The sequence below is a fragment of the Oncorhynchus nerka genome, linkage group LG28 (genome assembly GCF_034236695.1).
Source record: "Oncorhynchus nerka isolate Pitt River linkage group LG28, Oner_Uvic_2.0, whole genome shotgun sequence".
Classification (NCBI taxonomy): Eukaryota; Metazoa; Chordata; class Actinopteri; order Salmoniformes; family Salmonidae; genus Oncorhynchus; species Oncorhynchus nerka.
Genome location: NC_088423.1, coordinates 28590970 through 28601912, shown reverse-complemented (window position 1 = coordinate 28601912; position 10943 = coordinate 28590970).

Sequence of the window (10943 nt, the reverse complement as noted above, 5' to 3'; positions counted from 1 at the left end):
AGACCATCCGCCACCTCATCAGGAGCATGCCCAGGCGTTGTAGGGAGGTCATACAGGCACATGGAGGCCACACACACTACTGAGCCTCATTTTGACTTATTTTAAGGACATTACATCAAAGTTTGATCAGCCTGTAGTGTGGTTTTCCACTTTAATTTTGAGTATGACTCCAAATCCAGACCTATATGGGTTGATAAATTTGATTTCCATTGATAATTTGTGTGTGATTTTGTTGTCAGCACATTCAACTATGTAAAGAAAAAAGTATTTAATAAGAATATTTCATTCATTCAGATCTAGGATGTGTTATTTTAGTGTTCCCTGTATTATATAGCTACAGAAATAGGAGATAGGCTACTGTCCTATGAGATGTTATGGCTTGGACAAGGCTTACTTAGTCAAGGCTTACTTACTAGCTACTAGGGCTCTGGTCAAAATATGTGCACGGTTGGGAACAGGGGGTTGGGCTCTGGTCAAATGTAGTGCGCTATACTAGTAGTGGTAGTACTGTTGTAGAACCCACACTGAACAAAAATATAAACACAACATGTAAAGTGTTGGTTTCATGAGCTGAAATACAAAATCCTAGAAATTGTCCATATGCACAAAAAGCATATTTCTATCAAATGAAATTTGTTTACATCCCTCTTAGTGAGCGTTTCTCCTTTGCCAAGATAATCCATCCACCTGACAGGTGTGGCATATCAAGAAGCTGATTAAACTGCATGATAATTACACAGGTGCACCTTGTGCTGGGGGACAATAAAAGGCCACTAAAATGTGCAGTTTTGTCACACATCGAGTTTTGGCGAAGTTTGGAATTGTCATGCTGACTGCTGGAATGTCCACCAGAGCTGTTGCCAGATCATTTAATGTTAATTTAATACCTCCAACGTCATTTTAGAGAATTTCGCAGTCCGTCCAACCGGCCTCACAACTGCAGACTGTGTATGGCGTTGTGTGGGCGAGTGGTTTGCTGATGTCAACGTTGTGAACAGAGTGCCCTGTTGTGGCGGTGGGGTTATGGTATTAGCAGGCATAAGCTATGGACAATGAACACAATTGCATTTTATCGATGGCAATTTGAACAGGAGGCAGGGGCAGACAGGAGGAGAGCATATTACAGCACCCCTTGCTATGGAGATGGCCCTTCTTAAAGGGTTCACCCTGTCAATGAAACAATGTCAAAAGCTAAAGCTGTATTCTCAGACCCAATACTGTTGTGCCTGATTCACACAATATAGCGCCAAACTGAGCTGTATTAGACTGGCCTGGTTCTGCATCCACCATTGAAGGACATCATAATCCAAGGTTGGTTATGCGTTTACCACCTAATCATTGAGGGTTTGGGAGGGATAGTTAATCCTAGATCTATGGTTATGGGAAATGTTTATTCAAAGTGTAATTAGCCACAACTCATTCAGGAAATTGATTTAGATAGTTTCCTGAATAAGTTGTCTGAGTAGACATACAGTGGCTGGGAAACAGATTTCTGCACTCAGATTCTCTCATGACAGGGTTTAGATCTTATCTGCGGATATAAAAACTCTGTTATACACTCTTGACCTCACCAACTTGTCATAGCAGTGTGTGTGTCTGAGAGAAATATAATCAAGCCGGTCTTAGGCAAGGGAAAAGGAAAGGATCCGTTAACCACTCACATCTTAAAACGTGCTATCGTTACAAAATCAGTAATCCATTACCATGGAAAAGGTAGAACACTGCTCCAAATCTCACTCGTAGGAAAATTAGGAAACGATCTGATGTCTCCATAAATGGATTCACATGGTTGATCCAACCATACACACACACACTCCCCAGATGTAGACCATGGCCAGGCAGTCTGTTTCTAACAGCCCAGATGGTTGGACGGTATTGCTCAGGGCTGATCCTCCCAGTCTGGACTAAAGGCTTGGCTCTTGGGTTGCGTCTCAAATGAAAGCCTATTCCCTACTTAGAGCATTACTTTTGACCAGAGCCTATAGGCCCCAGTAAAAAGTAGTGCACCATAAAGGGAATACGGTGCCATTTGGGACGCATCCTTGGTCTCTGGTTGATACTCCTCTAAAATATGTCCAACCTCCAGCGCAATGGTTTGTGACCAAAATGTGATATTCGGGATAACGATAGGTTAGATCGATAGGAAGACAATAGATAGGTTACCAAAGTAAATTATGTAATTGAAGTGAGCTTCGTTTTGAATATTTTCATATTGATTATTATCAAGAGTTTATATGCTGTATTGTGTACGTGTGCTGCAGGGTTCATTTGCAAAGACAATTCATATCAGTAAGCCAGGAGAGTTGCTGTGAAACGGGCTCACGAGGCTGCTATTCTAACCAATCAGATAAAGGAGGAAACATTCTCAATCGATTGAAATCCAGTTGAAGTTGAGTTATCTGTTGAGGATGTACCACGGTATACAGCAAAACATTTGTTATGTGAGTGTGTACTCTACTTCATTTTATGTTCATTTTGAAAAGCAGGGCACTGTCTCTCATATTTGTTACATTCTAACAGACAGTTAGCTACACTGAAGAAAAAAAAGTCCTGTAATGTTCACAGTATATTACTGTATAATAAACAGTGACATACTGTATAAACTGAATACAGTCAATTACCGTAAATTACATTGCATTGTGGTTAAAAAATACTACATAAAACACTAGTAGTTCAGTTACTGTATTTGTGAATATTCAAACTAGAATGCCATACAAAAAGCACACGGGCAACAAAATCAAAGCACATCCTCTGAAGCAATAGAAAAAATATTATAAATTTAATATTTTATTACAATAGATTACAGTACCTGTAATGGTACCATCACTGGATTACAATAACAGCAAACACAATAAGCATATTTTTCCCCATAACTTACTGGCAGCCAAGTTACTGTAAAACAACAATAGATTTTTGGGAATTGTTTTTAATATCTGTGTTTTTGATTTATTGTATGCTACCCAAAGATAAATAACATGCATGTTTCTAAACTAATCCAGTTAGATTTTTTTGCACCTGTTACTGAAAGGGTTGTTCCAGTGACTTGATGTGTAAGTAGTCACCTCATATTGTTCCTAACTCTAACAGTCATTCTAAATGCAGGTTGCGGGTGAATAAATTCCAACTGTTGGATATCCTTACTCTGGTTGGATTTCAATAGGAATTACATATCACTTTGCAAGTCAGCATAATGTGACTTGCAGGTAGGGTTGCAAAATTCTGATAACTTTTCCAAAGTTCCCAGGTTTTCTGTGAAAACATCAGGTAATTTTGGGAAAGTTACTGGAATTTTCAAACCCTACCTGCAGGCCTGATGTGGACTGTAAACATGTTTCAACTTGGCCCTCAAAATAAGGCCTTATGGAATACATATTGTATTGAGTTAAATCATGTAATTTTAATGATAATACATTCACTTAGGATCTCACTTGGTGAAGGCCACAGGACTGAATATGGATGAATGCAACAACCGTGTAGCCTAGTGGTTAGAGCATTGGACTAGTAACCGAAAGGTTGCAAGTTCAAATCCCCGAGCTGACAAGGTACAAAATCTGTCGTTCTGCCCCTGAACAGGCAGTTAACCCACTGTTCCTAGGCCGTCATTGAAAATAAGAATTTGTTCTTATCTGACTTGCCTAGTTAAATAAAGGTGTTTTTTAAAAATGATTTAACCTTTATTTAACCAGGTAGGCCAGTTGAGAACAAGTTCTCATTTACAACTGTGACCTGGCCAAGATAAAGCAAAGCAGTGTGACACAAACAACAACACAGAGTTACACATGGAATAAACAAACATACAGTCAATAACTATATTTTGCAATTCATTCCAGTCATTGGCAGCAGAGAACTGGAAGGAAAGGCGGCCAAAGTAGAAATTGGCTTTGAGGGTGACCAGTGAAATATGCCTGCTGGAGCACATGCTACGGGTGGGTGCTGCTATGGTGACCAATGAGCTGAGATAAGGTGGGGCTTTACCTAGCAAAGACTTATAGATGACCTGGAGCGAGTGGGTTTGGCGACGAATTTGAAGTGAGGGCCAGCCAACGAGAGCAAACAGGTCGCAGTGGTGGGTGGTATATGGGGCATTGGTGACAAAACGAATGGCACTGTGATAGACTGCATCCAATTTGCTGAGTAGAGTGTTGAAGACTATTTTGTAAATCACATCGCCGAAGTCAAGGATCGATAGGATAGTCAGTTTTACGAGGGTGTGTTTGCCAGCATGAGTGAAGGATGCTTTGTTGCGAAATAGGAAGCCGATTCTAGATGTAATTTTGGATTGGAGATGCTTAATATGAGTCTGGAAGGAGAGTTTACAGTCTAACCAGACACCTAGGTATTTGTAGTTGTCCACATATTCTAAGTCAGAACCGTCCAGAGTAGTGATGCTAGGCGGGCTGGCAGGTGCAGGCAGCAATTGGTTGAAGAGCATGCATTTAGTTTTACTTGCATTTAAGAGCAGTTGGAGGCCACGGAAGGAGAGTTGTATGTCATTGAAGCTCATCTGGAGGTTAGTTAGCACAGTGTCCAAAGAAGGGCCAGAAGTATACAGAATGGTGTCGTCTGCGTAGAGGTGGATCAGAGAATCACCAGCCGCAAGAGCGACATCATTGATGTATACAGAGAAAAGAGTCGGCCCAAGAATTGAACCCTGTGGCACCCCCATAGAGACTGCCCAGGCCCTCCGATTTGACACACTGAACTCTATCTGAGAAGTAGTTGGTGAACCATGTCTCAGTCACTAACATGGGTGGTAACTCTACAATTCATTAGAAAGGCAAGGCACTCTGGGGAAATGTGCTAAATGCTTTACAGTAAAAGTATCTTACCGTAAAATGACTAAAGTAAAATAATCTTTACTGTAAATCAATTACAGTAACAATATTGGATACTGTAAAATATGGTATGTTAACATACTGTTATTTTTTACAGTAACTGTCAGTAAATTACTGTAAAGACAACTGGATTTTTTCTACAGTGTACTGTTATGTGGTATCTAGAAAACAATACTATTTTCTGGTGTATTGCCCGTGTTGTGATGAGTCATGGATATAACTAGACCATTCTCTAGAACGTACCAGGGGCCTCATTTATAAAACTGCAGAGGATTCACAAGGTGGCGTATGGAAGAAACACAGAAAATGCTTACGCACAAAAATATTCTGATTTATAACACAGTGCTCACGCACATCCCATGCCGGTTTCCCTTTATAAATCACAATCAACTTGAAATTTTGCACACGTGAGCGAGCGTCTTGACCCACCCTTTTAACGCCCATAATTGATTATAAATAGTCAGTGAAACGGCCCTAATTAATATTCATCCATACTGACTGCATTACGACAATGACGGCAAATCCCGACAGAAAGGCTAAAAAAACAAACATTTCACCCAGTGTGAAATGGAAGTTCTTGTAGGGGAGGTTGAAGCAAGAACAAATATATTGTTTGGTGGACATGTGGGCGTTACAAATGCCAAAAATGCGTTAGAGTGGCAGCATGTGGTGGACGCTGTGAATGCTGCTGGCTCAGAAGGTCGGAAATAAAAAAGAAGTGGTCCGACATAAAAGTGGAGGCCAAAAGGCTCATAGCCTTACACACACAAAGTGTTTGTGCCACGGATGGGGGAAAGGGGACCCTGGAGCGCAACCCCCTTGATGAGCAACCTGCCGGTGTTGTGCCAAAAAGCTCCCCCCCTGCCAGAATTACCCCCCCTTCGTGTGCACACACTCAATTCTTCATTGCTGTGACATGCTTGCTAGTATCTCTCCCATGTCTATTTCACTAGTAGTTGTTCTGAAATGTTTAATGCTTGCCTACATTTTACTCCCTCCTCTATGTTTAATATAACACACTTTGTAATAACATTTTGTAATGTTTAAGAAAATAATGATAATACACAAATATTATCACACAAAAACATTACAGAAAGTTAACAAACATTAAATAAGAAATGCAAATTTCGATCTTTGCATAATAAGATATAAAATGACAATAAATCAAATATAAAAAGACAATATATAACATAAAACATTTTGAAAGCTGCAACAGCTCGACAGAACATTTAGTCCACTTTTTATAGAAAGTTTTCCAGGTGATACCGTTGCCTGGAACTCAAGCCTAACCTAGTCCTGACAGGCAGCGCAGACATGATCCTCCGATGATGAGATGGTTTTCATACAGGACTGGTGGAACCATTGTGGACAGCGGTCACAACCAATCTGAAATTTATGATGAAAAATGTTAATATATTTAATACATTCTCAAATTACAATTATTTAATTAGTAGACAAAGCAGATGATACTACCTCTAAACGTATTACGGTTACACAAATTTGTGCTCCTAAAAATGTTCCTTTAGAAGTGAACAAGCAATTACCCAGTTAGTGTCTTCCTCATTATTGTCCACTTCCCCACAGAAGTGGCACAGTTGGCTCAGGTCATATAGCAAAACATAATGTCAAGTAGTCTATTCATCTTTACATGTATTTTCCTGGGCGATCAGGGAAATAGGGAATAGTATAGCTTTCTAGGAACAGAATATTTAAATACATTGACCAGCACAAAAACATCCTGTGGCGGACTGCAATAGCATCGAATAGTCCCTGCGATATGCAACTCTTCAGGCAAGTCAGGAACCAATACACACAGTCAGTCAGGAAAGCAAAAGCTAGCTTTTTCAAACAGAAATTTGCATCCTGTAGCTCTAACTTCAAAACGTTTAGGGACACTGTAAAGTCCATGGAGAACAAGAGCACCTCCTCCCAGCTGCCCACTGCACTGAGGATAGGTAACACTGTCACCACCGATAAAATTTCAATAAGCATTTCTCTACGGCTACCCATGCTTTCCTACTGGCTACCCCAACTCCGGCCAACAGCTCCGCACCCCCCGCAGCTACTTGCCCGAGCCTCCCCAGCTTCTCCTTCACCCAAATCCAGATAGCAGATGTTCTGAAAGAGCTGCAAAACCTGGACTCGTACAAATCAGCTGAGCTAGACAATCTGGACCCTCTCTTTCTAAAATGATCCGCTGCCATTGTTGCAACCCCTATTACCAGTCTGTTCAACCTCTCTTTAGTATCTTCCAAGATCCCCAAAGATTGGAAAGCTGTGGCGGTCATCCCCCTCTTCAAAGGAGGTGACACTCTAGACCCAAACTGTTACAGACCTATATCCATCCTGCCCTGCCTTTCTAAAGTCTTTGAAAGACAAGTTAATAAACAGATCAAGGACCATTTCGAATCCCACTGTACCTTCTCCGCTGTGCAATCTGGTTTCCGAGCTGGTCATAGGTGCACCTCAGCCACGCTCAAAGTACTAAACGATATCATAACCGCCATCGATAAAAGACAATACTGTGCAGCCGTCTTCATCAACCTGGCCAAGGCTTTTGCCTCTGTCAATCACCGTATTCTTATTGGCAGATTCAATAGCCTTGGTTTCTCAAATGACTGCCTCGCCTGGTTCACCAACTACTTCGCAGATAGAGTTAAGTGTGTCACATTGGAGGGCCTGTTGTCCAGACCTCTGGCAGTCTCTATGGGTGTGCCACAGGGTTCAATTCTCGAGCCTTTTCTCGAGTCTTTTCTCTGTATACATCAATGATGTCGCTCTTGCTGCGGGTGATTCCCTGATCCACCTCTACGCAAACGACACCATTTTGTATACTTCTGGCCCATCTTTGGACACTGTGTTAACTAACCTCCAAACAAGCTTCAATGCCATACAGCTCTCCTTCCGTGGCCTCCAACTGCTCTTACATGCAAGTAAAACTAAATCCATGCTCTTCAACCGATCGCTGCCCGCACCTGCCCACCCGTCCAGCATCACTACTCTGGATGGTTCTGACTTAGAATATGTGGACAACTACAAATACCTAGGTGTCTGTTTAGATTGTAAACTCTCCTTCCAGACTCATATTAAGCATCTCCAATCCAAAATTAAATCTAGAATCGGCTTCCTATTTTGCAACAAAGCATCCTTCATTCATGCTGCCAAACATACCCTCGTAGAACTGACTATCCTATCGATCCTTGACTTCGGCGATGTGATTTACAAAATAGCCTTCAACACTCTACTCAGCAAATTGGATGCAGTCTATCACAGTGTCATCTGTTTTGTCATATACTAGCTACCGCTGTGACCTGTTTGCTCTCGTTGGCTGGCCCACGCTTCATATTCATCGCCAAACCCACTGGTGCCAGGTCATCTACAAGTCTTTGCTAGGTAAAGCCCTGCCTTATCTCAGCTCACCTGTCACCATAGCAACACCCACCCATAGCACACGCTCCAGCAGGTATATTTTATTGGTCACCCCCACAGCCAATTCCTCCTTTGGCTGCCTTTCCTTCCAGTTCTCTGCTGCCAATGACTGGAACGGATTGCAAAAATCACTGAAGCTGGAGACTCAAATCTCCCTCACTAACTTTAAGCACCAGTTGTCAGAGCAGCTCACAGATCACTGCACCTGTACATAGCCCATCTGTAAATAGCCCATCCAACTACCTCATCCCCATATTGTTATTTTTTTTTTTGCTCCTTTGCACCCCAGTATCTCTACTTGCACATTTATCTTCTGCACATCTATCACTCCAGTGTTTAATTGCTAAATTGTAATTATTTTGCCACTATGGCCTATTTATTGCCTTACCTCCCTTATCTTACCTCATTTGCACACACTGTATATATACTTTTCTATTGTGTTATTGACTGTATGTTTGTTTATTCTGTGTTGTTGTTTGTGTCGCACTGCTTTGCTTTATCTTGGCCAGGTCGCAGTTGTAATTGAGAACTTATTCTCAACTAGCTTACATGTTTAAATGAAGGTGAAATAAAAATAGAATATAAAATGATGAAGGGACAGTGCAGTTGTGGGACCTGGGTGTGTTCAGTGCTGGGGGTGGCGGGGACTATCCTCATCTGCAGGACAGTTTGAAGAGGTGTGATCAGACTCACTCAGGATGGGGGAGTCATCACAGAGAGAGAGCGCTATTCCTGCTCTCTCTTTGATCCCGTAAAAAGACCTGCTGGAACTGCATGAGGATGCCCTGCCCCATTACTGTCCCAGACTTGTACATGTTGACATAAGTTGTTTCAATTTCCTCAATGTCTAGTATTCTGTTTAGTTTCCACCCTGGGACAATACCCTCTCTCTTGACATAGGGTAGTGTGCTCTTATAGCTCTGTGCCATGTCAGGGGATGGTCTGTGTTAATATAGCACTGTGCCATGCCAGGGGATGGTCTGTGTTAATATAGCTCTGTGCCATGCCAGGGGATGATCTGTGTTAATATAGCTCTGTGCCATGCCAGGGGATGGTCTGTGTTAATATAGCTCTGTGCCATGCCAGGGGATGGTCTGTGTTAATATAGCACCGTGCCATGCCAGGGGATGGTCTGTGTTAATATAGCTCTGTGCCATGCCAGGGGATGGTCTGTGTTAATATAGCTCTGTGCCATGCCAGGGGATGGTCTGTGTTAATATAGCACTATGCCATGCCAGGGGATGGTCTGTGTTAATATAGCTCTGTGCCATGCCAGGGGATGGTCTGTGTTAATATAGCTCTGTGCCATGTCAGGGGATGGTCTGTGTTAATATAGCACTGTGTCTTGCCAGGGGATGGTCTGTGTTAATATAGCTCTGTGCCATGTCAGGGGATGGTCTGTGTTAATATAGCTCTGTGCCATGTCAGGGGATGGTCTGTGTTAATATAGCTCTGTGCCATGCCAGGGGATGGTCTGTGTTAATATAGCTCTGTGCCATGCCAGGGGATGGTCTGTGTTAATATAGCACTGTGCCATGCCAGGGGATGGTCTGTGTTAATATAGCTCTGTGCCATGTCAGGGGATGGTCTGTGTTAATATAGCTCTGTACCATGCCAGGGGATGGTCTGTGTTAATATAGCTCTGTGCCATGCCAGGGGATGGTCTGTGTTAATATAGCTCTGGGCCATGCCAGGGGATGGTCTGTGTTAATATAGCTTTGTGCCATGTCAGGGGATGGTCTGTGTTAATATAGCTCTGTGCCATGCCAGGGGATGGTCTGTGTTAATATAGCTCTGTGCCATGCCAGGGGATGGTCTGTGTTAATATAGCTCTGTGCCATGCCAGGGGATGGTCTGTGTTAATATAGCACTGTGTCTTGCCAGGGGATGGTCTGTGTTAATATAGCTCTGTGCCATGTCAGGGGATGGTCTGTGTTAATATAGCTCTGTGCCATGTCAGGGGATGGTCTGTGTTAATATAGCTCTGTGCCATGCCAGGGGATGGTCTGTGTTAATATAGCTCTGTGCCATGCCAGGGGATGGTCTGTGTTAATATAGCACTGTGCCATGCCAGGGGATGGTCTGTGTTAATATAGCTCTGTGCCATGTCAGGGGATGGTCTGTGTTAATATAGCTCTGTACCATGCCAGGGGATGGTCTGTGTTAATATAGCTCTGTGCCATGCCAGGGGATGGTCTGTGTTAATATAGCTCTGGGCCATGCCAGGGGATGGTCTGTGTTAATATAGCTCTGTGCCATGTCAGGGAATGGTCTGTGTTAATATAGCTCTGTGCCATGCCAGGGGATGGTCTGTGTTAATATAGCTCTGTGCCATGCCAGGGGATGGTCTGTGTTAATATAGCTCTGTGCCATGCCAGGGGATGGTCTGTGTTAATATAGCTCTGTGCCATGCCAGGGGATGGTCTGTGTTAATATAGCTCTGTGCCATGTCAGGGGATGGTCTGTGTTAATATAGCTCTGTGCCATGTCAGGGGATGGTCTGTGTGGGAAATTAAGTTCCTTAAGTTCCCCTCCTTGTAGCAGTCAGCAAATAGTGTCTCTGGATTGTCCTTGAGGATCTTTTTTTGAAACGTATTCCTTGCAGTGTTATTTTTAACATCCATGGGGTACTGTATTGTAATGTCCTCTGGACAGGAATAAGCCATTGGGGTGGAGGGG